Raw genomic sequence first — 24,670 nt, forward strand, 5'->3', positions numbered from 1 at the left:
TCATAAGAATATGGCACCATTAGATAGTTTTTAAAAAAGACTAATCTGAGATCCTTATCAAAATTGACTTCTAAAACATTTACTTCCCTTTCTTAGTATTGTTTAATAATATAAATGTTAGTGGTCATTTTTTGTTTTGTTTTGTTTTTTTAATCAACAGAGTGAGTTTTGTTTGGTTTGAAGTAGCCCAGGCTGACTTTGACTTGGTGATCTTCTGCCTCAGCCTCCCGAGTGCTGAGTATACAGGCTTATACCAGGGAGCAGTTGAAGTATACCCCTGCCTTCCTCAAGAGAAAATTTTGTCTCACTGGAGGTTTCATTTAATATCAATAACTGGAACTGTTTTATGTAAGTTTTATTTAGTTTTGATTTTTGATGGTCTAGTGTCAATCAATAAGATAATTTTTCTGTTTTTTAAAAAATATTTTTTCTAAAAAAAAAAAAAAAAAACCAAATATTTTTCCATGGTAAGGTAAACTATTCCTATCTACCTAAAATCTAAAATAATGTTTTTCCTAGGACTTCTAAAGACTTAGATTTTTTTTTTGTAAATTTAGAAGCAACTAAATCTTATTTTGTAAAATTCATGAGGACTTTTAAAGATATGTATTTGATATAAACAAGAATAAAACATGTTGCTATTGAAAATCCCCTATGTAGCTAAAATAACTATGACTCTTCTCTTGTGAACATTCTAATTCTAGTCCAGCTGCTAAAACCTAATTCATAAAAAGGACAGGAACAAAATATCATCAAAGTCAGTTAGAAAAAAAGTCAGAAAAAGGTATGATTTCTGTCATACTGTTCACATTTGGTTATGGACTGCCAAGTCCTGCGAGATGACACAGCTTTTGTTTCTGTTAAAAGCTACTAGAATTTTGCCTCTTGGCTCAGCTTTCTTTGCTTTTATAGTTCTACACTGCCACAATTCAAATGGATCTTTGTTTTTCACTGAAATGCATAGCCATGTGTTAAAAAGCCAAACAGAAAATAAACTTAAAAAAAAATCAAAATATCAATAGGTACACTAAAGGTACTTATCTTGGACAACCATAGAAATATGTTCAAATCTGGGCTGGAGAGATGGCTCAGCCGTTAAAGGCTAGGCTCACAACCAAAAATATAAGAAATATGTTCAAATTTTAGCTAAAGCCAGAGCCAATATTGTAACTTTTTAATTAAATATTTTAAATTATGTTTTGAGTAAAACATAAAAACAAGCAGAGTTTCTGGTGGCAGGGACATCCAGGCTAAAGGCAGCATATCTCTGTTCCCTCAGCAACAGATCTTCCTGCTGGGGGCAATTTTATCTGGGGATGGACTGCAGTCAGTGTTTGAACACCTAGATACCTCTGTACATCTGCTGAGGAGCCCTCTGAAGAGGTTTGTGAAGATGTAAAGCAAGCTGGAACTTGTGTTCAAATTCTGAGGTTGCAGGTTAAAACAAGTGAGTAAGCACCATTTTCAAAGGATTTTTCCTCAACCATCAGAATACTTCAGGATGTTTTCAAAGCTGGGGGGATAAGACTACCAGGGCAGACTGAACTGGAATTAGGGGCTGTCAGTACATCCAGTGTCTAATTACGAAAATAATGCAAACATCTTCTCAACTTTGTAGCTTCCTAGACCTCTTTTTTAAATGATATTAGTATTATAAAATATCAAAAATTATTAAAGCATAAATAGAATTAACTTTAAGACCAATCAATAAAAGTAATCCTGGCCACATGTTTTGATAACTGTTCAGCTTATCCACAAAATGTGAAGTCGTCACAGTTTCTTTCTCTTGGCTACGTATACATAATCCACGTGTGAACAGGCTAATAAAGGTAAATAGAATTACAGAAAATGCCCTTATGAAAAAAGGGCCAAAGATATTGGTGCACTTTTGTGAAAATCATGTTTGAAACAATAGAGAGAGAAAACATTTTAAGTAAAATCTGAGTCCTGTAATTTATTTTTCCTTGATTTGCTATATTTTTACTGTGTTAAGGGAGCTGGGAATAAACTTTAATGTTGTTCCCAGGCAGATCACTAATAAAGTTCTGAGTGGTGAGAAATGAAGAATGATGTTTGAATCCAGTGATGGCCCCTCCTGTATTGTTCTAAAGCTCCCTTAGTTATTAGTTATTAAGTATTCCTACATTATTTCATTACGGAGGGGAGGGGACAGTCCTATGCCGTGAGGATAACAGGTATTTTAACACATGGAGCCTTTAAATACAAATGACCACTTCTTCTTTTTAAGCAAACCAAACTATTTTGTTTTAGTAAATAAATTCAGGTTTTTTTTTCTTTTTTCTTTTTCTTTTTCTGTTTTCTCTTTTAGTGACAGGGTGTCTCTGTGTAGCCCTGGCTGTCCTGAACTCGCTCTGTAGACCAGGCTGGTGGCCTCGAGCTCAGAGATCGGAGTGCTGTGATTAGGGTGTACTCCAACACACCCCACCGTGTATTAGTTTTCTTTATATACAGCCTTAATCTACTAATTGGTGTGGCAATCAATAGAAATAAATTTGTTATATTCAAGCAAAAAGATAACAAGGGAAAAAATCAAAATCCGTTTTATTCAACTCTTTTAACTCTTAAAAAATCCACTAGTCAACTTTAGTGTACTATTTAAAAATTTGTAAGAATAAAAATTTGGGTGTGCAGTTAGTGCACAATTACTGCTAATTATGGGAAGAATCGTCTAATAGTTTATGGTTTCAGGCTCTTGTTTTGGTTTGGCTTTCCAGTTCATGTGTGAAATCAAAAGCAATTGCTTGTTTACTGACGGCTGTCTAGTTAAAGACTTGGAGTTATTATAAAAATCTATCATCTGTGGATTAATTTGTGATATATAACCTAAAAGCCAGATTTAACAGCACTTTATGAGTTGGTACTCATAAAACAGATTCTGTTAATTTTTTTATTTTAATTTTAACTGATATAAAAACATAAAAATTACACGCCGGGCGGTGGTGGTGCACACTTTAATCCTAGCACTCGGGAGGCAGAGGCAGGAGGATCACTGTGAGTTCAAGGGCAGACTGGTCTACAGAGTGAGTTCCAGGAAAAGCTCCAAAGCTACACAGAGAAACCCTGTCTCAAAAAACAAAAACAAAAACGAACCCCCCCAAAAAACACATAAAAATTATACATATAACTGGATTATTATGTAATATTTCAATATATAATATACTTTATATCTGTTTAGGTCAGATTTAACTTACTTAGGTCCTAAAGCATGTATCATTTCTTCTAGATTTTTGAGGCGTAGCACACAATATCATATAAAAGCCGGGCAGTGGTGGCAGACACCTTTAATCCCAGCACTCTGGAGGCAGAGGCAGGTGGATCTCATGAGTTTGAGATCAGCCTGGTCAACAGAGCAAGTTCCAGGATCAGCCAGGGCTGCACAGAAAAATCCTGTCTCAAAAGTAAAAATTAAAAATACTCTGCAGTGTAATATGAAATTGTAAATTCCACACTTTGAATCCTGGTGTGTATAACAACATATTCTTTTCTATAACTTTATATTCAAAAGTCCAAGCTAGGATGGACGAAAATCCAAGAAATGAGACTAGTGTAAAGGAAGTTTCGAGCTCCTGTAACAGGCAGTGGATACACAAAGACAAAGGGATCTCAGCACTGTCTAGCCTGTCGCCTTGTCTGTATATAACAAAGGAGTTAGGTGGTGTGCTAGGTCCTCGTACTGGAAGCTTCCACGTGGGAAAATGTCTCCATGTATATGCCAAAGGTTCAATGTAAAGAAACTGTTCAGTAACAGATGAGTTACACAGAGCTTGTCTCTTATATGACTTATGACTCAAGATTGAAACCTATTTCATAAGATAATTTCAGAAGCAGCAAGATTCATGATCTGTCTTCCAGTTGGGGAAACAGACCATGTAAGGTCAGTGCAGGCTGACATACGGGGCACTCAGTGGAGGACCGAGAGGCGAACTGAATGGCATCACTTGATAACCCTAACTCAGATCATGGTGATGCCATTTGTTTTATTAATTAATTAATTAGTTAGTTAGTTAGTTTGTTTGTTTTTGTTTTTCGAGACAGGGTTTCTCTGTGTAGCTTTGGTGCCTGTCTCCTGGATCTCGCTCTGTAGACCAGGCTGGCCTCAAATTCACAGATATCCTTCTGGCTCTGCCTCCCGAGTGCTGGGATTAAAGGTGTGCGCCACCACTGCCCGGCTGCCGTTTTTTTTTTTTTTTTTTTTTCTTCTTTTTTTTTTTTTTTTGGTTTTTCGAGACAGGGTTTCTCTGTGTAGCTTTGCGCCTTTCCTGGAACTCACTTGGTAGTCCAGGCTGGCCTCGAACTCACAAAGATCCGCCTGCCTCTGCCTCCCGAGTGCTGGGATTAAAGGCGTGCGCCACCACTGCCCGGCAAATATATTTTAATTAATTTTGCTGTTTTTTTTTTTTCTTTTTTTAAGATTTATTTATTTATTAAGCATACAATGTTCTGCCTGCATGTATGTCTGCAGGCCAGAAGAGGGTGTCAGATCTCATTACAGATGGTTGTGAGCCACCATGTGGTTGCTGGGAATTGAACTCAGGACCTCTGGAAGAGCAGTCAGTGTTCTTAACCTCTGAGCCATCTCTCCAGCCCCTTCTTCTATTTTTATTATCAGGGAAAGAGACTCCAGGGCAAGATTTGCCCAAACCCAGTATCATTACCCTTTATACCTTCCTATTTCTTGGCCAGAGGTTCTGGCTGTGATTGACAGCTACTGCTGAAAACACAATGGTGGAAGAGTTCTTGAAAAACAAAATCACCTGCTTCGCCTCTGGAACTTCAGTCAGGATCTGATTTAAACTCTCCCGGCTCTGGAGCTGCAGCCCAGAGGCGGACCGGCTGCCTAATGTGCAAGCCCTGGCTTTGACCCCCAGACTCTGCCCGACTGTTGTTAACGTCAGATGTGAAAGCTCGGGTAGGGAGAGGCTCCCATGACCTCACTCTTTCTCAAAAAGCTTACTTCTGTGCACAGCCGTGTCGGTCTCCTGGGCCGAGGGACTGGGCTTTACCAACAGCTGCCTTGCGCACTCCTGGTGGTGAGTTAAGGCAGTCCTCCCCGCATCAAACTGGAAAAATGTAATGTTTACGTTTGCTCCTACTTCACTTCCTAGTGGGCTTGAGTCTTTCTTTCACTCACTCTTGCTTTCCTATTCTTTCAGGGGGGTGGGAGGGAGGGAGCGTGGGTTAACTATTTACTTGTGTGAGTGTGTATCCAGAGTGTAGTTCAGAGAGTTCCCTTTGGTCCCATTTCCTGGAGAATTAGTTGGAGGACAATTGGCAGAAACATTGGGGAATGGTGGACACTGGCCATGAGCACTCCCCGCTTCTCACCCCTGATTAGATACAGGAAGTGACCCAGGCTGATGACTGGAAGCCTTGACTGCGCCTTTGGTCCGAAGTCTGCTTCCAGAGCTTCACTTACCTGTAAACCATATGGTCATCCTCAGTGTCAACACTGACCCTGCTGTGACCCTGGGTCTATGGCCTTTGTTTCCCCGGCTGTAAAAAGAGTTAAAGGATTTATACAACCCTCTACCTTCCTTACAGCACAAGGCCACTGAGTAACCGTCAGCAAATATTTGTGGAATTCAGTTTGCAGCCAGGAAACTAAGATGGGGACTGTCGATTAGGGACCACTGCCCTTTGAGGAAGGCTTATGGACACTGCACAGCCCAGGGTCTGGAAATACCACAGGTGGGAACCACAGCCACATCTCCCCCAGTGAATCCCAGCGGACCCACCCGACTGCGGCTGTCACTCAACGGTAGAGTGCTTTGCTTGCCCAGCTATGCAGCAAGGCTGGGTTCGACCCCAGGGGAGGAGGGGACAATGGACAGATTTTTTTCCCCTTATTTTAAGTAAATGAGAAAAAATTGCCTCTCATATCACTTCTTTGTGCAATCAAGACATTTTATAGAATGTCCCAAAAAAGTCCAAGAGAGGAAGGAATTCCTGTGGGCTGACACTGGGAGACCGTGCATGGTGGAGAGAGGGAAAAGAGAGAGTTTATGAGGAAGGCAAAGAAGCAGAAGCAGTCCCCTGTGAAGTGTCCCTCTGTCACAGACCACTGTCCTGACAGAAAACGGTAAAACAACTCATCTTCACAGAAGAGCTCCCTCTGTGTTCCATTTATATTCAGAAAATAAAGTTATTGCCATAAAACAATTTAGAGTGAAGATAAATCCACACAAATACTAATCATCAAATGTCAAATGACTAGGTGGTCAATAATGGGGATGTTTAAAATTGCTTTTCTGCTTTCATTAGGTTTTTTGTTTTGTTTTTTGTTTGTTTGTTGTTGTTGTTTGTTCATTTTGAGACAGGGCTTCACTGTGTAGCCCTGGCTGTTCTGGAACTGGATCTGTAGACCAGGCTGGCCTCGAACTCAGAGATCCAACTGCCTCTGCCTCCCGAGTGTACCACCAAACCCCCGCTTTCCATTAGATTTTTAAAGACATCTCTTTTTATGTCTTAATTCTGTAGAAACTATGGATCATTAGAAAAACAAAACAAAACAAAACCTATAACCTGTTGAAATCAGTTGAAAGATATTCTAGTGAAAGCAAGTCTCACTGTGTGCTTAATTTTATTGTTGGTTTTTTTATCTTTAGATTTAGACTGTAGGTATTGAACTTAGAACACTATAGTACTCAGGATAGGTACCTGTGTTCACTTCATTCTTGCTGTTTTCTTAAGCACGACTTGGTAAGAAAAATAGATATGGAAAGTTCATCTGTTTTAATCCTAGCACTTGGGAGGCAGAAGCAGGTGGATCTCTGTGAGTTCGAGGCCAGCCTGGACTACAAATCGAGTTCCAGGACAGCCAATGCTGTTACACAGAGAAACCCTGTCTACAAAAAAAAAAAAAAGGAAGTTCATCTATGAATCAGTGAATAGCTCTGGCTTATCCTGTCTTCCCATAAAACTGAAATGTTCATTGGCGCAGCATTTAAGAAAGAGTCAAGACATTTTTCATAGAGTTAGAGAAGTTTGGCACAGTCGCTGCTTCTGAGTAAGTTTCGCCAAAGGAGCTCTTGAGAATTGCGAGAGCAACGGAAGGAGCAGGGCGCTGTGAGGGAGGAGATCCTGCAGGGGGCTCAGACTCGGGGTGAGTACAGTCACCAGCGCTCTGACCGAGGTGTCCCGGGAGCAGAGCAGAGCAGAGCGCAGGTAATTCGTTTTCAACGTGAAAGCCCAGCGTGATGGAGTGAATGGAATGGCATAGGAGCCATCTCTTCTTCCTCACTTGCTTAAAACTAAAGGGGAAAAAAAAAAAGCAGATACCGGAACTTAACGGAAGTGATTCAACTGCTGGTTTCACGGGGGATGTTTAACATTTTTGGAGGGACTAAAGTTTGCAGAGTTTAGGCAGGCTGAGAAGAGATTTCGTTAATGCCAATTTTATTATGCAAATGATAAGAAAACGGTGAGGTAGTAGAAAAGCTTAACTAGTTTATAGCCTCAAATGCCAAGTAAAAATAAGACACTTGGCTCTGCTACCTTGGAGTTATTATTAGTAATACAAACAGAAAAAAGAGAAAATTATTCTATAAAACTTTTATTCCACCTCAAAAACTTAAATACTTTGCTGCTTGTTTCTGAGACTGGATCTTGCTATATAGCCCTTTATGTATAACTTGTAAGAAAAGAGTCAGTATCATCTAAAATCAGAAATAATAATGAAGAAAAAGACAACCAAACTTGTCTTTACTTTGCCTTAATTTTTAGAGCTGACAGTTTTTGACTTGCTAGATATTTCAAACTGAAAATCTTTCAATTCCGTGACCAGACTATCGTGATATTTTATTTGTACTGAAATGTGATTTTATTTGTATGTTAATAAATAAAGTTGCCTGGGGGTCAGAGCTAATAGCAAGCTATAGCAGAAGCCGGGTGGTGATGGCAGAGCTATGCAGATCTCTGTGTTAAAGGATACAGCCAGCATGGAGACACATGCCTTTAATCTCAATACCAACCATAAAAGACCTGGAGGTCTGTATAGATAAGCAGTGACGAGGAGGTCTTATGGTTGGGTTTACAACCAATGAGAAGGCAGAACAGAAAGTCAATAAAAAGACAGACACACAGGAAGTAGGTCTCTTTCTGAGGGGAAGGACAGCAGCGGCAGTAAAGGGTAAGAAAGGGTTTTTAGCTCTTAGCTATTGCTCTGACCTCTTGGGCTTTCAACTCTGCATTTGGCTCTGTGCTTCTATTTTTTTTTTTTTTTTTTTTTTTTTTTGGTTTTTCGAGACAGGGTTTCTCTGTGTAGCTTTGCGCCTTTCCTGGAACTCGCTTTGGAGACCAGGCTGGCCTCGAACTCACAGAGATCCGCCTGGCTCTGCCTCCCGAGTGCTGGGATTAAAGGCGTGCGCCACCACCGCCCGGCTTGTGTTTCTATTTTAATAAGACGGTTACATCTACGCCAGACAGACGGTGCACCTGCAACTTTAAACTTTTTATTTTGTAGCAAAGGACTATAAAACCAACTAAGCCCCAGTCTTGCAAGCCTGTGTTTGTAGGAATGCCTCAACTGAGTCACTCTATTGGAACCTACACTGTCTTTTTCATAAGTAAGTGAACTTAGTGAGAGATTTTTTTCATCTAAGTTCTTAACTCCTAATTACCCGGTACTTTAAATGGTGCTTCATGTAAAGTATATGCCTAACAAATATTTGTTGAATGAATGTGCGATGTTATTTAATAGCCACCCTTCAATGTATAAATTCTCATTAAAAGTGGTTGGACATCTAATTGCTGGTGTGTGTTTGAGTATGGCAAGTGCATATTCCCCTGCCCTCTAAAAGCTATGTGGTGCCTTTTAAAATGGAAGCCATGGGGTGGCATGTGTCTATACCCCAGCTACTCAGGAGACTGAGGAGGGGCTCTCTTGTGCACAAGAGTTTGAGCCCCATAGAGAAACCCTGATTCAGGGGAAATTTTTTTTCCCTTTAGGATTGAGAATACAGACCAACTTTTTCAACTCAAAATACACTTAACTTTTGTTTTTGTTTTGTTTTGTTTTGTTTTTGTTTTTTGTCCCAAAGATACCGAAAACCTTAGTCCTGACAGTGGTACCACAGAGCATCATGTTGTTTCATCATTTCCTAAGTTAGGCATCTTCTGAGGACTGAAGTCAGAACTGAACTGAAGGGCAGGACAGTGTAGAAGATCTCACCACACTTGGATGAATGCAAAGATACATTTGTTTGATATATTGAGTATAATCCAGACTGTATTTCAAGTCTACAGTTCTCTCTCTGCTGTAATAAAAAAAAAAAAAAGATGTGCTGTTTACTTACTTATTCAACAAATATTTGTGTCCCCAAACTGCAGCACTTTGGGGGTAAGAAATGTAAGAAATGGGAAGGTTTGGTTGGACCCCAACACTCCTTAGCATGCTTAGAAGGGGGCACTCTGCCATGCTCATTATCCTTAAAGACATCAGTGATGTGCCCAAGAGGCCCTTAGCTTTCTGTCTCTCTTTCTCTTTTTTTCTTTTCTTTCTTTTTTTTTTTTTTTTTTTTTTTGGTTTTTCGAGACAGGGTTTCTCTGTGTAGCTTCGTGCCTTTCCTGGATCTGTAGACCAGGCTGGACTCACAGAGATCCACCTGGCTCTGCCTCCCGAGTGCTGGGATTAAAGGCGTGCGCCACCAGTACCCAGCTAATAGTAGCTTTCTCTAATGACCCCCTTTTTAAAAAATTTTTTAAAAAGATTTATTTATTTATTATGTATACAGTGTTCTATCTGCATGTATGCCTGCAGACCAGAAGAAGGCACCAGATCTCATTACAAACAGTTGTGAGCCAATCGTGTGGTTGATGGGAATTGAACTCAGGACCTTTGGTAGAGGAGCCAGTGCTCCTAACCTCTGAGCCATCTCTCCAGTCCCTAATGGCCCATTTTAAAGCTTTTCTTTGGTGAGATTTATCTAGATCCTCCCTTTCCCCCCAAAGTTGTGGGACCAGTGCACACCAATGTGCACATGGAGTCCAGTAGAGGGTGCAGTGTCTCTTGGAGTTACAGGCTTGAGGGTAGACACCTGGCTTGTTCCATGGATGCTGGTCATCATGACTGTGCTGCCCTAGAGGAACTGGTAGTGAGGAGCATGGGAAACTCCGTTACCACCTAAAGGACCTTTTCCTTCCCTTGCATCTGGACTGAAAGCCGGTTTTCTAACTTTAAATGCAGGATTTGGTGAACAAGTTGCCGATCATCCTGTTTCCTGTCAGCAATTTTGAGCCTCAATTATCAACCCTTTGATTTCAGCTTTCCAGATTAACCGTCTTGATTCTCAGTGTGGTTTCACGAAAGGGTGCATTTGATCGAAAAACCTGTTTGTCACCTTTTCCCAGATTTTTGTTTTCCTTGTGTTTTTCTGGGTAATATTCCACACCCAGGCATTATAGGAGAGGGGGAGAGAGAGAGAGAGAGAGAGAGAGAGAGAGAGAGAGAGAGAGAGAGAGAGAGAGAGGAGGAGGAGGAGGAGGAACAAACACTGTGGAGGGACAGTCCATTTCCTGATAAGCGTCTCCCAGGGAGATCTTTCTGGCTGCTGATTGAATGTCATGCTACAGAACTTCACCTCTCTCTCTCTCTCTCTCTCTCTCTCTCTCTCTCTCTCTCTCTCTCTTTCTCTTGTTTTTTGTTTTTCCAAGACATTTCTCTGTGTTGCCCTGGCTGTCCTGGAACTCCCTCTGTAGACCAGGCAGGCCTTCACAGAGATCCAGCTGCCTCTGCCTCCCGAGTACTGGGACTAAAAAGTCTAGCACCACCAGGCTTGGCTAGCAGTGAGCATTTATCTGATTGTTCTTTTACTTTAAAGTGAGGTGGAGTGAGTAACCTTTGAGAAGGATCATCTTGGCCTCAAGCTCACACTCTTCCTGCATCGACTTCCTGAGCACTGGGATTATTGTGTGTACCACCACACTCAGCTGGCAGAAACGATAGGAAAAGCCCTTTCTAGCATAAGAACAATGGCCACTGCCCTACCAGCTGCCTTGTGGGGTGTACCCAATGAATGTTTCTTTCTCTTTTTTTTAAGCCCTTTCCAGCTCTAAAATTTGGATAATTCTGAATTTCTTACCTAGGAGTTATTTTTTGTGGTATGTGTGCACGTATGTATGTAGGTGGGTGCCTGTGGAGAGCCAAAGGCTGACTCTGAGAATCTTACTTGGTAACTCTCTGTCTCATTCATTGAATAGGATCTCTCAGTTGACCAGTTGACCAACATGATTCGTGTAGCTGGCCAGCTTGCTCCACAAGTCCCCATCTCTGCCTTAGGAGTGCAGGAATTGTAGGTAACCTGAGGCATCCTGGTAGTTAAACGGGAGCTAGGGATCCGAACTCCAGTCTCAGTCTTGCACAGCAAGCCCTTTACCTGCTAAGTCATCTCCATAGCCCCGCTTTCTCATTTTGTTTTTGAGATAGGATTTAGGGTAGCCCTGGGGTAGCCTTGAATTTCTGATCATTCTGCCTCTACCTTCCAAGTCCTAGAATTGCAGGCATGTATTCCCGTGCCTCCAGCTGCTGCTTTTAAAATATGTAAACAGGATCTAGCTAGCTGTGTTGCCCTGGCCAGCCTTGGAGTCTCAATCTTCCTTTCTCAACTTCCCAGTTAGGATTATATACATGAGCCACTGTGTCTGTCTGATTGGAGGCTGGGGTGGGGGTGGGGGTGGTGAACCAGAGGTGGGCATCCAGTTCTTCCTCTATCACTCTCTACCTTATCACTGGAGACAGAGACTCCGTGAATCTGGAGCTTACTGATTAGCTAGACTGACCAGCAAGCCCCTGGGATCCTCCAGGTTCCTCCTATCAGTGCTGGAATGAGGGCAGTGCACTTTGACTTGCCCTGCTAGTTTTCAGGTGGGGGCTGGGGATCTGAACTGAGGTCCTCAGGCTTGTACGTCAAGCACTTACCCACTGAATCATCTCCCCAGCCCCATATCTAATGTTTTCTTTTTACAGATTTTTGTTTGTTTGTTTGTTTTTGTTTTTGTTTGTTTCAAGGCAGGGTTTCTCTGTGCAGTTTTGGTGCCTGTCATGGATCTTGCTCTGTAGACCAGGCTGGCCTCGAACTCACAGAGATCCGCCTGGCTCTGACTCCTGAGTGCTGAGATTAAAGGCGCGTGCCACCGCCGTCCAGCCTCTTTTTACAGATTTTTAAGTGTGTGTGTGTGTGTGTGTGGTGGAACTGAACTTGGGTCCTCAGCAAGATCAATATGTACCCTTAACCACTCAGTAATCTCTCCAGCCCATCTCCCTTTTTTTGAGACAGGGTTTCCAGTGTAGCTTATTACTTACTTACTTCCTCCCCTTGCAACTACCCTGTGTTTGGTTCCCAGCGCCCACATGGAGGCTAATGGTCAGTAACTCTAGTTTCAGGGGATCTAGCACCTTCTTTGTCCTTCTCACACAGTAGGCATACATACAGAGCAAAAACATACATGAAGCAAGACATTTGTACATATAAAAACAAGTCCTCTGTAATCCCAGCACTTGGGAGGCAGAAACAGGTGGATCTCTGTGAGTCCGAGTCCATCCTGGTCTACAAAGTGAGATCCAGGACAGCAAGAGCTGTTATATAGAGAAACCCTGTCTCAAAAAAAAGAAATCCTTTGAGGCTGGAGAGATGGCCCAATGGTTAAGAGCACTGGATGCCCTTCCAGAGGTCCTGAGTTCAGTTCCCAGCAACCACATGGTGATTCAAAACCCTCCATAATTGGATCTACTGCCCTCTTCTGGTATGCAGACAGAGCACTCATAGAAATTGTGTGTGTGTGTGTGTGTGTGTGTGTGTGTGTGTGAAACAGGCTTTCTTTTGGACCACCAGCCATCTCCCAAATCATGACATGGAGACTTATTATTAGTTATGAATGCTCGGCCTTATCTTATGCTTGTCCCATTAGTTATAACTTAAATTAAGATGTTTATCTTCATCTATGTTTTGCCTTGGTTTTTTTTTTTTTTTTTTACCTTTCCTACATTCTGTATGTCCTACTCCATGGCTGACTGGCAGCTGGCTGATTGGCCCCAGGCATCTCTTTTCTTTTCTCTTGTTCTCTCTCTCTCTCTCTCTCTCTCTCTCTCTCTCTCTCTCTCTCTCTCTCTCTCTTCTCCTATTTATTCTCTCTGCCCACCAAACCCACCTATCCCTCTACTGCCTAGCTATTGGCCGTTCAGCTTTTTATTAGACAAATCAGGTGCCTAAGGCAGATAATATAAAACAGCAACACATCTTTACTTAATTAAACAAATGCAACATAAACAAAATGTAACACATCTTTGCCTATATAAACAAATGCAACATAAACAGATACAACACATCTTTACTTATTTAAAGTAATATTCCACAACATATATATACATATTTATATACATATATGAATTATGAATGACTCAATAAATTAGCCAGGCAGCAGTGCTGCATGCCTTTAATCCTAGCATTTAGGAGGCAGAGGCAGGCAGATCTCTGAGTTCAAGCCCAGCCTGGTCTACAAAGTGAGTTCTAGGATAGCCAGGGTGACTCAGAGAAACCCTGTCTTAAACTGCCCCCCACACCAAATATATATATATAAATCTTTTTGAAAAAAAAAATCTCTTGTTTTAGGCCAGGCATGGTGGTGGTGCACGCCTTCAATCTCAGCACTCAGGAGGCAGAGACAGGTGGATCTCTGAGTTCAAGGCCAGCCAGGTCTACCAAGTGAGTTCCAGTAAAATGAGGCCTGGAGAGATGGCTCAGTGGTTAACAGCACTGGCTACTCCTCTAGAGGACCTGGGTTTGATTTCTAGTATCCACATGGGAGCTTACAACCTCTGTAACTCCAGTTCCAGGGAATCAGACACCCTCTTCTGGCCTCCTTGGGGAGACAGGCACGTAAGTGGTACACAGACAGACATGCAGGTGAAGCACAGAGTACATTACATAAAGAGAAGGAGGCAGGGCGGCAGTGGCGCACACCTTTAATCCCAGCAATCGGGAGGTAGAGCCAGGCGGATCTCTGTGAGTTCGAGGCCAGCCTGGTCTACAGAGTGAGATCCAGGACAGGCACCAAAACTACACAGAGAAACCCTGTCTCGAAAAACCAAAAACCAAAAACAAAAAGAAAAGAAAAGGACTTTTTCTGCTATGGTGCACTTTTGGAGGTCAGAGGACAACTTGTGGGCCCAGCTCTTTCCACCACGTGGGTTGTGGGTATCCAACTCAATCATCAGTCTTGGCAACAAATGCCTTTACCTGCTGAGCCATCTTGCTGGCCCAAGAATGACTTTCTTGACAGAATGAACTCTTTTTTCCACATGGAGAGTTTATTATAATAGATGAAGAGAAAGATAGGAAAGAGAGAGACAAGGAAGAAAGAGAAGAAGAGAGAGAAAGTGGAGGTGTGCACACCTGTGGGAAGAGAGAGAGAGAGAGAGAGAGAGAGAGAGAGAGAGAGAGAGAGAGAGAATTAATTTTGTTTTTGCCAGAGAATAGTCGAATTTCAAGAAATTAGTATCACAGTCAACTTGTGTGTGTGTGTGTGTGTGTGTGTGTGTGTGTGTGTGTGTGTGTGTGTGTGTGTTTCTGCTGGGAAAAAGAATATGTTAGAGAATTGAATTTTCCTTTAGAGTTATGATCACAGCAGGATTAAAATGCTCAAGGGTTGGAGAGAAGGCTCAGCAGTTAAGAGCAGTTGCTGCACTGGGCATGGTGGCGCACACCTTTAGTCCCAGCACCCAGGAGGCAGAAGCAGGCTGATCTCTGAGTTCGAGGCCAGCCTGGTCTACATAGCGAATTCCAGGACAGCCAGGGCTACACAGAGAAACCCTGTCTTGACCCAGGTTCAATTTCCAGCCACCAACATGTCTGTAACTTCAGTCCCATGGGAACCAATGCCCTCTTCTGACCTCTAGTACTGAGCTGTGATAATCCAACTATCAATGATTTAAAACAATTCTTTTTAGATTTATTTTTGTGTATGAATGTTTTGACCAAATGTGTGTCTATGCACCATGTACATGCCTGGTGCCCATAGGAGTTTGTGGTGGTTTGGATGAGAATGGCCCCCATAGGCTCATATATTGGAATGCTTAATCCTCAGTCGGTGGACTGTTTAGGAAGGATTAGGAGGTGTGGCCTTGTTGGAGGAGGTGTGTCACTGGGAGGTGGCCTTTGAGGTTTCAAAAGCCCAAGTCAGGTCCTGTCCCTCTGTCTCTCTCTCTCTGTGTCTCTCTCTCTCCCTCCCTCCCTCTCTCTGTCTCTGTCTCTCTCTCTCTGCTTCCTGCCCGTGGATCAGGATGTAAGCTCTCAGCTACTGCTCTGGCACCATGCCAGCCTACCTGCCTGCCTTTGTGTTCTCTGCTGTGATGGCCATGAACTAACCTACTGAAACTGTAAGTAAGCCCTCAATGAAATGTTTTCTTATAAGCTGCCTCGGTCATGGTGTTTCTTTATAGCAATAGAACAGTAACTAAGACAGCATCAGAAGAAAGTATCAAATTCCCTAGAATTGGAGTCACAGATGTTCTAAGACATCATGTGGGCTCTGGGAACCAAAATTCCTCTGGAAGAGCAACCAGTGTTTTTAACCACTGAGTCATCTCTTCATCCCCACAACTAGCCTTGTTTGTTTGTTTGTTTTCATTTTTTGTTCTATGCCCATAGGTGTTTTCCTGTGTGTAGTTGCGCACCCCATGCATGCAATGCCCTTGGAGGCCAGAAGAGGGCATCAGATCCTCTGGAACTGCAGTTACAGAGGGTTGTGGGCTGCCAGGTGGGTGCTGGGAATTGAACCCTGGCCCTCTGGAAGAGTAGTCAGTATAACCTAGCCTTGAACCCTGTATGTAGCCCAGGCAGGCTCTGAACTTTCAATTCTCCTACCTCAGTCTCCCAAGTATCTCTAACTACAGGTCTGTATCACTGGGCCAGGCTTTTTGCTGTGTAGCCCGTGTGGACTCACTTCCTAGTATTACAGTTGCCTCTCTCTTGCTGATCTGTTTCCAAGCCTACGGCAGGTGGTGACAGGGTTCTGTGAAATCAAGTCTCATAGAGGAAGGTGGCTCAAATCCTGGATGGGAAGTGCATTCAATATCACAGAGTTGGCGTGCCCCAGATACCAGCTTGCAGGACTGAGATGTGAACCTTGGTGGGCAACACAAGGCAACCACAATTGAGGGTTGGTATTAGTCATGAGCTACTAAGCCCAGCTTAAAAAATTTAACACTGAAGGAAGAAATTGTTTCTTTTGTTTTAGTGAGACAGGATCTCTTAATGTAGCCCCAAGCTGACCTCAAGTTTGCCAAGTAGCTAAGAATGACCCTCCAGCCTCAGCCTCCCAGTGCTGGGATCAATTAAAAGTTGAGAAGACAGGCTGGGCGGTGGTGGCACATGTGCACGCCTTTAATCCCAGCACTTGGGAGGCAGAGCCAGGTGGATCTCTGTGAGTTCGAGGCCAGCCTGGTCTACAGAGTGAGATCCAGGACAAGCTCCAAAACTACACAGAGAAACCCTGTCTCCAAAAAATAAAAAAAGAGTTGAGAAGACAATAAAAGACAGAGAAAAGATGTTCCATGCTCATAGATCGGCAGAACATTGTGAAATGGCTATATTCCTCATAACAATCTGTAGATTCTGTACAATCCCCATAAAAATTTCAATGACATTCTTCTCAATGCTAGAAAAAAAAAAGTCCTAAAATTCACAGGAAAGTGGGGCTGGAGAGATGGCTCAGAGGTGCTCTTCCAGAGGTCCTGAGTTCAATTCCCAGCAAACACATGGTGGCTCACAACCATCTATAATGAGATCTGGCGCCCTCTTCTGGTCTGCAGGTATACATGCAGGCAGAACATTGTATACGTAATAAATAAATAAACCTTTAATAAAAACAAAGTTCACAGGAAAGCCTAAATGTCACCAAACAGGCAAAAGCATTCTAAGCAGAAAGAGCAATGCTGGGGGGGGGGGGGTGTTGCGGGGTGGCTGGCTGCGCAGTATCTGATTCTCAAGTTACATTACAGAGTTAAAAAAATAAAGCAGTGTAGAGTTGACACAAAACAGACACATAGGGCAGGCACAGTGGCACACACCTTTAATCCCAGCACTCAGGGGACAGGGGCAGGCAGACTGAAGAGGGCAGCCTGGTCTACAGGGTTCTAGATCAGCAAGGGCTACATAGTGATACCCTGTCTCAAACAAACAAGCAAGACACAGACTGGAAGAATGGAAAGAGAAGACCCAGATGTGTCCATCGGAGAAAAGACAAATGATGCTGAGAAAAACTGGATTCCAACATGGAGAATGAAATGGGATTCATGTCTGTCCACCTACACAATGTCAATTGAAAATGAATCAAAGAGCTTAATGTAAGACCCCAAACTGTTAGGGGAAACACTTAAGATATAGGCAAGCTGGACATGATTGCACATGCCTTTAATTCCAGCACTCAGGAGACAGAGGCAGGCAGATCTCTCTGGGTTTGAGGCCAGCCTGGTCTACATAGAGAATTCTAGGCCAGCCAGAGCTACATAGTAAGACCCTGTTTCAAAGAACCAAAAATAAAAATACAGGTATAGATAAAGACTTTCCAAAAAGTACTCCAATAGCACAGTAAATAATTCCAAGAATCTTTTTTTTTTTTTAAACATTTTTATGCACTGGGTATGGTGTCTCACACCTCTAATCCCAGCACTCAGGAAGCAGCAGCAGCAGGGGGATCTGAGTTGGAGGCCAGCCTGGACTCTGAAGCAAGTTCCGATAGGCAGGCTACAGAGTGAGACACCCTGTCTTAAAAAAAAAAAAAAAAAAAAAAAAATCAAAACCAACCAAACAAAAAACATACAATCAATAATAAATGAGCTAATGTTCTCAAAAGAAGAAATGCCAATAAATACTTGAAAACTTGTTCATCATCCTTTGTCATCAGATAAATGCAAATTAAGAGGCCATTGAGGGGGCTGGAGAGACGGCTCCGTGGTTAAGAGCTCTGGCTGCTCTTCCAGAGGACCCAGGTTTGATTCCCAGCACCCACATGGCGGCTCCCAACCCCCTGTACTCCAGTTCCAGGGGTCAGACCGCCCTTGCTGTCCTCTGCCAGCCCTGCGTGCCGGTGCACAGACATAAACACAGACAAAACACTCAACATAGAAATTAAGATAGAGAAGTCTAAGGCCAGGAGGGTTTAATCCCAGCACTTGGGAGGTGGAGGCAGGCACATCTCTGAGTTTGAGGCCAGCCTGGCCTACAGCTCTAGTTCCAGGACAGCCAGGGTTACACAGAGAAACTCTGTCTAGAAAAACCAAAAATAAACAAACAAATAAATCTAAACTAAAATGCCCTAAAGGATAACGACAACAAACTGCGTCGAGATTCTGTCTTGTCCCAGTCAGAATGCCTGTCACAAAGGGGGAAACTGACGAGAACGTGAAGAAAGAGGAAATATACATTGCTGGTGGCATGCAAACTGGTGCACCACTGTGGAAATCAGCATGGAGGTTCCTCAAAAAACCTAAAATAGAAGCACCATGTGATCTCGATGTATGACTTCTGAGTATATACCCAAAGAACTCCGAGTCAGCATATCACACGTCTGTGTTTAAGATTGTATAGACTTGTCCAGCTGTTCACTAACTCGTGAATGAGCAAAGAAAGCAAGGCAAATGTCCACCCTTAAAAGAGGGTAAATCTATATATCTAAATCTAGACACACACTTATCTCATACACACATGAGCCAGGAAAGCAGAAGAGGCACTAACGGAGCAAAGAAAGGGACTGATGGGGGTGGGGAGGAAAGGACAGTGGGGGAGGGGCAAACAGGAGCAAGCTACGATGGTATAAGCATGGTAATGTCATAATGAAATGATTTTCATTAGATCTTTAATTTTTTTAAATAAACATTATCATAAACATTTTAATAATCTCCACACACCTTAAAATTAGCCTAATTGTATTTTACTTTGGACATTGCTGAACCTTTAGTACGTTTCTGCAGACTAAGGGCCATAGAATAAAACTTCTCTAAATAATGTTGTTAGTCACGTTGCTCGCTAATTCTTTTGTTTAATTTTTAAGATTTTGTGTGTGTGTGTGTGTGTGTGTGTGTGTGTGTGTGTGTGTGTGTGTGTGTGTGTGTTTGCAGGCTCATGAACGCCATAGTGCACACGTGGAGGTCAGGGGACAACTTCCTCGGGAGGCAGGTTTTACTTCCACCTTGTTGACACAGGGTCTCTTCCTCTGTTGCTGAAGCCGGGTCTCCCCCGGTCTCCACACAGCAATGCTGGTCTCCACACAGCAATGCCGGCATTAGAGATGCGCACCACGGAACCCGGCCTTTACTTGGGTTGGGGGATGGAACTGAACCGACTTCCCAGCCCTTCCATCCCCGTCCCCACCGTGGGGAAGCCTTCCGAGCAGCGCCCCCTGCCCATGCCACGTGCCTCTGGAACTCCTGCTACCGCTGAGCAAGGGATTCCCTGGGTGCTCTGACTTAGCTCAAGGTCCCCTGCTGGGATTCGAACTGCTGTGATACAGTCCAGCCTCTTCCCTAAGGTGGCCCGAGCCTCTCTCAACTCCTGTTTGACAAGCACAGGACTCAGAAGTCTGAACACCTGTTCCTCCTTTGTGCTATTTTCTGTTAGCTTCCGCCCCGACAAGAATTTACTCAAGTCCTGGTCTAATTGTTGATTCTCCACTTTTCCCTGCAGCTTCTTTTGGATCCAAGCTACCTACCCTTTCTGGCCCTTCTCCCCCTTATTAGCCTTTTCTTTCTTTTTCCATCCTTCCCCTTTTCTTTTTTATTTTTTCTAGACAGGGTCTCACTACGTAACCCTTTGCCCTAGAACTCTGTGGCCTGTTTCAGCCTCCAGAGTGCTTGGATTAAAAGCATGCACCTTGAATCACTGTGAGTTCAAGGCTAGCTTGGTCTACATAGCCTATTCCAAAATAGTCAGAGGTGTTGGAACTCTGTCTCAACAAACAAACAAAACAGTAACAACAAAAGCATGCCCTTTGCCACAACCACCTCTCCCTATTTTTTAACTTTTCTTTTCTTTCTTTCTTTTCTTTTCTTTTTTGGTTTTCTGAGACAGGGTTTCTCTGTATAGCTTTGCGCCTTTCCTGGATCTCGCTCTATAGACCAGGCTGGCCTTGAACTCACAGAGATCTGCCTGGCTCTGCCTCCTGAGTGCTGGGATTAAAGGCACAGGCCACCACTGCCCAGCTATTTTTTTTAATTTTTAAAAGATTATTTTATGTGTGTGAATGTTTTGCCTGTATGTATGTATATACGTGCATCAGCCACATGCCTGGTGACCTCTTAGGTTCAGAAGAAGACCTTCAGATAGTTTTGAAGCACCATGTAGGGCTGGGAATTGAACCCGGTTCTCTGTGCCCCCTTTCTTGGTGTTTAGGACAACATCTCACTCTTGAGCTCAGGCTGGCCTTGAAAGCACGGTGGTCATCCCTGTTCTGCCTCCCAAGTGCAGGGATTACAGGTGTGAGCCAGCGTGCTTAGCCTTGACTTATATTCTCTTCTATCTATCACCTAACACTATCAGTAACTCTCACTTTACCAAAGGCTTAAGCAACTTTTCCTTAAAATAGAATTTAACGTTCTTTTCCCCACCAATTCAGTTGATCTTAAAATTCACAAAATTGATTCAATTCAAATGTAGTATTACAGAAGTTCTGAGAATAATGAATGTGAAACAATTTCTGCCAATGTAAACATCAGAATAGATTAAAATCAATGTAAACCCCAGCTGTAAACATTTCATCAACATTCACCAAAATATTTAAAAGGAGGTCAGGGTGTGGCGGCGCACATCTGTATTCCCAGCCTTTCGGCAAGGGAAGCAGGATTTCCTGCGCGAGAGAGCAAGACCCTACTCAAAGAAACTTCAGCAAAACCCCACCATACCTCCCTCCCCCATTTGTCTGTGTGTATGTGACAGAACACGTGTGTTCTAAGGCTTGAACTCGGGTCATGGGCTTGGCAGCAAGTGCCCTTACCTGCTGAGCCATCTTGCTGACCCTGGACGGTGACTTTTGTATCAACAAATTATACTTCTGTACAGGTGGCTTTCCAAGATGAGGGCTCCAACTCCTGAGTCATGAAGGCTTTGCTTCATTCTTCTTCTTCCTTATTTATTTATTTTGTTTTTTTTTTGAGACAGGGTTCCTTTGTGTAGTCCTGGCTGTCCTGGATCTCGCTCTGTAGACCAGGCTGGCCTCGAACTCAGAGACCCTCCTGCTTTTGCTTCCTGCCTGGCCCTTATTGTTTTTAGCAGTTTAGTTTAGTTTCTATGTATGGGTGTTTTGCCTGCATGTATGTCTATGCACCACTTGCATGTCTGATGCCTGAAAGGGCCAGAAAAGGTCATAGGATCCCCTGGAACTGGAGTTACAGACGGTTGTGAACCACCGTGTGGATGCTGGGAATCCAACTCCGGTGCTCTGGAAGAGCAGCTAGTGCTCCTAACTGCTGAGCTATCTATGCTGGCTAGTTTTATGCCAGCTTGACACAAGTTAGAGTCATCAGAGAGAAGGAAACCTCAACTGAGAAAATGCCTCCATAGGATCATGTGGTAGGAAAGTCTGTAGGGCATTTTCTTAATTAGTGATTGATAGGGAAGGACCCAGCCCATTGTGGGTGATTCCATCCTTGGGCTGGTGTTCCTGGGTTCTTTCTATAAGAAAGCAGACTGAGGGGCTGGAGAAATGGCTTAGAGGTTAAGAGCACTAACTGCTCTTCCAGAGGTCCTGAGTTCATTTCCCAGGAACCACATGGCAGCTCACAACAATCTATAATGAGACCTGGTGCCCTCTTCTGGTGTATAGGCACACATGCAGACAGAACACTGTATACATATAAATAAATACATCTTAAAAAAAAAAAAAGGCAGACTGACCATGTCAGTAAGTACCCCTCCATGGCCTCTGCATCAGCTCCTGTCCCCAGGTTTCTGCCCTGTTTGAGTGCTTGTCCTGACTTCCTTCGATGATTGACTATGATGTGGACGTGTAAGCCAGATAACCCTTTCCTCCCCAAGTTGCTTTTGGTTGTGGAGTTTCATCACAGCAATTGTAACCCAGACTAGAACACCAAAGGGTGATTTAAAAATGTTTAAGTTTACTTTACTTTTTCTTTAATGTATTATGGTTGTTTTGCATTCATATATGTATGTGTATATATGTATGTTTGTGCACTATGTGCATGTATTGCCTATGGAGGCCAGAAGAGGGCATTGGATTCCCTGGTACTGGAGTTAGAGGGTTATGAGCCACGTGTACTGGAAATGAAACCTGGATCCTCTGCGAAAGCAGCAAATATTCTTCACCACTGAGCCTTCTCTCCAGGTCTATGAAAGGTGATTTTAAAGAGATGATAGAATAATATCTAATAATTAATGGTATTATTTCCTATAATAAAAAAAAACATTAAAGCCTCACCTGTGACACAGGCCTGAAATACCAGCACGTTGAAAAGCTGATAGAGGATTACAATTTAGCAAGATTCTGTCTCAAAATAGAAAATAGTAAAAGGGTTTGCGATGTAGCTTAGTTGTAGAACACTTGCCCAGCATGTGCAAACCCTAGGTTCAATTCCTAAAACCATTTTTAAAATTTAATTAATTTTTTGAGACAGGGTTTCTCTGTGTAGCCTTGGCTGTCCTGGAACTCACTCTGTAGACCAGGCTGACCTCGAACTCAGAGATTCACCTGCATCTGCCTCCTGAGTGCTGGAATTAAAGGCGTGTGCCACTACCACCACCTGGCTCCTTTTAAAACATTATTTAAATTTTAAATTATTTCTTTTAATAATTTACTTATTTTTAAAATCATAATTACATCATTTTCCCTTTTCCCTTCCTCCTTCCAAAATCTCCCGTGTATCCCCTTACTCTCTCTCTCAAATTGGTGGTCTTTTTCATATATGTATACCTATACCTAAATATATAAACCCAGCTTGCTCAGTCTGTGTAATGTTAGCTGTCTGCATATGATCTCAGAACTGGATAGCCAGCCCTTGGTACTAGATAACCAGTTGGGGGCTCTTCTCTGGAGAAAACCATTTCTCCCACTCCTATCATCCCCCAGTTCCCATGGTTCTCTGTCTAGAGTTGAGCTCTATGAGCTTTCCCCTTCCCATGTTATCACATCTATTGGTGTCCTCCGTGTTCAGGTCTTGTTTAGACAGTCATGTTGATGAGACTTGGTGGGTGCAGTCTCTGACATTTCCAGATGACATAATCTCTCAGCAAACTTTCTGTTCCTCTGGCTCTTAGAATCTTTTCACCACCTGTTCCACAATGATCCTTGAGCCAGCCTTAGGTGCAGGAATTTGTTGCAGATTTATTCGCTGTGACTGGGTACCACATGATCTCGTCTTCCTTTTGATCAGTTGTGGTTCCTTGTAATGGTCTCCATCTGTATCTTTAATGAGTGATTTAGATATAGATAACTATACTTATCTGTAGCTATAAGAGTAAGCATTTAAATTGGGCAGTGGTGGCACACGCCTTTACTCCCAGCACTTAGGAGGCAGAGGGTAGAAGATCTGTGTTCAAGGCCAACCTGGTCTACAGTGAGTTTCCAGGACAGGCTCCAAAGCTACACAGAAAACCTGTCTCAAAAAACCAAAACCAATCCCCAAAACCAAAAACAAAGTAGCTAGGAATTATACTGGTTTAGTAAAGTGGTGGTTGTAGTGTCACCTCCAAGATCCATGTCTTCACTAGTGGGTAGTTGGCTAGGTTTCCAGTAACAGGCATAGTTTCCCTCTTGAGCGGGCCTTAAAACCAGTTAGAGAGCTGTTGATTGCTGCCAAGGTATGAGTGCCACGACTGCACTCTTTGGATCATCATGCCATTCTGGTGGTTGTGGTGGTCCGTAGGCATTACAGCTAGTTAGGACTATTGGTTACTTTCCTCCCTTGGAAGATCGCATGGTACCTTCTGGTACTATGAAAGGTAAAACTCACGGAGGCTTTCAGGTCAGATCCAGCTCGGGTCCTCTGGGTCCTGTGTCCAAAGTACATGTGTCTTCAGCAACTGGGACTTACCTTCCACCTCCAGGAGGTAACCAAGGGCAACAGCAATAGCCTACAATGCTTTGGGAGTCCTTTGGGCAACCCTGACCAACAACTCAAAAGGCAGCTTTCCATGCCTGATGTTGGGGTTTTTGTTAAGAGTTGATGGCTCTTGGGGGAAGCACTGACAGCCTAGATGGGAAATTTTATTTAAACTATATATGTATAGGTAGTTTATGTGTAGACATATATGTATTGTATATAATTTAAGGTAGATATATAATCGTATTGATTTTTTCAGATATTTTACCCAATTCCTCCTTCTGTATGTATACCCCCTAATTAAAACCATCCCACCTTCCCTACTTCCCCCTTCAGATCACTTGTACCCAGCTATCTCCCTCCATTGCTCCCCCCTCCTCCTGTGGCCCCTTTTTACTCCAGGTTATATATTCCTGTGAAGACTTGGAGCTAGGAACTACAGGTGAAGAGAACGTGTTCTGGGTCTGGGTTACCTCACTATTATCCTCCTGGTTCCATTCATTTATGTGGCTAGGCCCTGGTGAAAACTGAAACTGTCTAAGTCATAAAAATAAACTACTAGACCATGGTTTGCATTGTCACGTTTAGACTCTAATTTGGAAGGCT

Source organism: Peromyscus californicus, unplaced genomic scaffold (assembly GCF_007827085.1).
Source record: "Peromyscus californicus insignis strain IS unplaced genomic scaffold, ASM782708v3 Scaffold_6__1_contigs__length_162567912, whole genome shotgun sequence".
In the NCBI taxonomy this organism is placed as follows: Eukaryota; Metazoa; Chordata; class Mammalia; order Rodentia; family Cricetidae; genus Peromyscus; species Peromyscus californicus.